The sequence below is a fragment of the Neophocaena asiaeorientalis genome, unplaced genomic scaffold (genome assembly GCF_003031525.2).
Source record: "Neophocaena asiaeorientalis asiaeorientalis breed wild unplaced genomic scaffold, Neophocaena_asiaeorientalis_V1.1 scaffold603, whole genome shotgun sequence".
Lineage (NCBI taxonomy): Eukaryota > Metazoa > Chordata > Mammalia > Artiodactyla > Phocoenidae > Neophocaena > Neophocaena asiaeorientalis.
The window spans coordinates 3,023,284-3,026,877 of record NW_020175662.1 but is presented as its reverse complement, the minus strand read 5'-3'; positions in this window follow the sequence as shown (position 1 = coordinate 3,026,877).

The following is a 3,594-nucleotide window of genomic DNA, read 5'->3' as shown; positions in this document are numbered from 1 at the left end:
CAAGCCGGGCTTTGGGCGCGCGGAGGCGCCCAAATTATTATTATTATTAACAACAACATCATCATCATCATCACCATCCATCCATCCATCCATCTAGCTACATCTGCATCTTTTTGTCTCGGACTCTGAAAACGTCCTTGGGATCAATCCAAATGACCCCAACCACATGTGATGTCCAAAGCGCAAAGATAGCAGGGAGAAGCCCAGAATGGGCGTTGACATAAAACAAAACCACAAACAACACCCCTTCAAAATACCCCACATCGGACTCAGAGGGTTTCCACGACGTTTTGCGAAAGCACCGACCCCCGGAGCGCGCTCCCTCCCTTCCTCCCACTCTCGCCCTTATCTCCAGATCACAAATTTTTCGCAGTGATCGTTATTACACCTCAAAAATTTGCAAGGGAAAAAAAATATATCAACCTTCAGAAGAACTCCACGTTCTCAAAGGTGCATCAGTGGGTCTATTAGAGGCACTGGGATGATGGTAGACAGAGGGACACGTAGATATGGATATAGACAGACAGACAAGACAGACACTTACCTTAGAGCCACATGGGAGGTTGGGGGGGAAAAAATCAAATTATCCTTCAAAATTCCAAATAGCCAGCTATCCTAAAAGAAATCAAGAGTATTGGGTTAGAACCCTTGCAATCTTCACCCTTCCATGAAAAGTCAAACACAACAAAAAATATTTTTCTAAAGAACAGAAAATAAGGAAAGTCGCTCGAGTTCGAAACGCGCGTGGGCCCCTCTGTGATACATACAAAGTAGACGTGAGGAGGGCTTCTCTAGCGATTTTTATTTTTAATAACAGTGGAGGCTGAGTTGGAGCTGAGGTCGGTTCCGCTCTCAGGGAGATTTGCTGAGAAAGCGCCTCTCTGGCAACTTTTTGACGCAAACTCTCCAACCAATGGCAGGGAGAGAATGATTGACACATCTAAGCCAGAGGGAAAATAATAAAAACACACAACAGGGGGAGGAAAACAGGCCGCTGCTGCACGGGGGGACGAGCAGGCAACAAATCCAGGCCTCCGACATTACCAGAATGTTCTTGAAAGACACTGGGCTGTGCTTAAAATATACATTATGGGCCGGAGCATGTGAACTTATTGTATAATTAAAATGATGGACAGGGAGGCCTCTCCTTTCCTTCTCCTGTTCTTCCTTTCCTCTCTTCTCCCCCCACCCCCTCTTTTGTTTTTGCTTTTGTTTTAGGGAAGGAGAGAAAGGAAACCCATACACCTTAATATGGGAAGATAAAAATATTTAAGTCAAGGTTGGAGAAGAGTGAGCGTGGGAGATAGCTGGTTATCACATTCCGCGCTAGCAGTAAGTGTGTAGAACAGACACAGAAAGCTAGTGAGACTGAAGGTTAAAAACACGACTCTGCGGTCTCAAACAGGGTCAGACCACGCTGAGGGGACCGGGAAGGGTAGAGAAAGGAGGCCTGGGAGTGAAGCGTAGGCGTGTAGGCAAGAGAGATGCAGATACCCAAGTCCAAGAACAAACTATTTTCAAAAACTCAGTGTCTCTCTCATTCTTTATGTCCCTATAAACGTCTCCCGGCCCCCAAGCAAGAGACCCGGGCTCCAGATTTTCGCGCAGGGTTTTTAGAGTTTTAAGAAGCCCAAGGCAGCCTGCAAAGAACACGAATCCCGGAATCTAACCCCAGGGCCAGTTGGGGAGACAGCAGGAGCCAGGTCAGGATTCGGGGCTGTAAGAGTGGGGTCGGCAGGATACCCAGGGAGGGAGGGGACGTGGGAGGCCCACGCTGGAAATAATCAGAGTTTCTGCGTTAAAACAAACGCCACCCCAACGCCAGCCGCGGCAGGGCCTGGAACTAACCGAGCCCGCGCGGCCCGAGCCGGGGGCTGGGAGCCCAGCGGCTGGAGAGGGTCGGCACCCGGGGACCGAGCCAGAGAGAGCGAACCCCAGCCCAACTTTTCCGCCTGGCACAGAGAGCGGGGCCCGACAGACCTGAGTCCCCAGAAAAGCCTAGACGGATTGGGCGGGGTGGGGTGCAGGCCCCAGTGGACAGGCTGAGGGTGTGTGAATGGCCGGGGCGGGGTGCGCGGGGAGTGGGGGGCGGAGAGCAGAAAGCAGTTCCTGCCTCACAACTCCCAAAGCCGGAAAAGAAATATAAAATCTCTTCCTGAACACCCTCCCCCCTCCAACCACGCCGCCACGGCAAGTGGGCCAAAGAAACAGCTCGCCGCTTTTAATTTGGGGACCTATGTTAATGAAGTTAGTTAATTAATTCGTCGCTTTGTTGTCGGTTCTTATACTGTATGTGTAATCAAAAGTGGCCGTCCTTGGGATTTCCAGCAATTAACGAATTACGGGAGTGCGCACGAGGCAGCCAGCGCTCGGCAGCCTGGCTGGGCTCTGTCTCCGGCTCGGCCTGAGGCTGGACACTCGGCGGCCGCGGCCAGCCTCGCAGGTGTCTCTAGAGCTCTGGGCCCCGGGTCCCCGCGAGACCTCGAGCGGCCCGGGGTCTACCCATCTCCTCCCGGGCCCTCCGCGAGCGCTCCAATCCGAAGAGACCCGTTGGCTGTCGCGTTCCCAGGAGTCAAGACTCTCTCAGGGGGCCCGGGCTGGGGGGAGGGTGAGTACGGACCCTTTTTCTCACCCCACCCCCACTGTACTAAAATGCTTGACAACTGCCCTGAGGCCTTCAATTGGGGAGGGGGGGTAGAAATGCCCCAGGAGGTCTGGCCCGTGCGGCGTTGGTAGGGAGCTCTGGGCCAGTCACCATGCTTTCGATGAAGGAAGGGCAAATCCACCCCGATCCCACGAGCCAGAGCCTCCTTGCTACCCCAAGACAGTACAGTGTTTCCCCCCAGTTGTACCACAGTGATGTTTAAAGCATCAAAGAACGAAAAGGAAAAATGGACGTTGTGCAGCTGGCGGAGGGAAAGGGCGGGAGGGAGGGCTTGGGGGCAATGGGGGCGGGGTGAGGTGGAGAAATATCAGAACGCGCGCTTGTGATCTCCACAAAGTGAGTGAAAAATTGTAGACCGGGAGACCTATCTGCAGTGGGGTCCGGAGTCGTGGGAAACCCTTCCAGCCTGACGTCTTCTCAGATGGCGGGGGCAGCTGAATCGCCCTGAAAATTTCCCCGTTCTGTTAGACGGGCAGATTTCGGCGCCTTGGGGGCGTGGGAGGGCTTTTCCCCTTCCAGCGGCCGGGAGCAGACAGCTCTCGCTTCTCCTTTGCCCTCTCGTCTAGTAACTTCGCAGAAATTCGGGGCCAATAAACCACGAGTTGGAAATGGACAGTGTTAAATAAACAAGGGTCTCTTTAAAATTCTCATCCACTTCAGATGTCTAAAGTAAGATTGTGATGATTTTGTCACGGTTTGGTAAATTTACCCCTTTAAGAGGCTTTCATAAATCCCAGAACACACCTTCAGCCAGATTTGAATATAGATTTAGGTTTTAAAACCCAGAAGCTGGAAACAGCGCTTTATCAAAGAGAATTTCCCTTTAGCTTAGCAATGTGCTGAAGCTCTTAAAAGATTGGATCTGAGAGAGAGAGAGAGAGAGAGAGAGACAGAGAGGAGAAAGAGAACAAGACAGAGAGAGACATGCG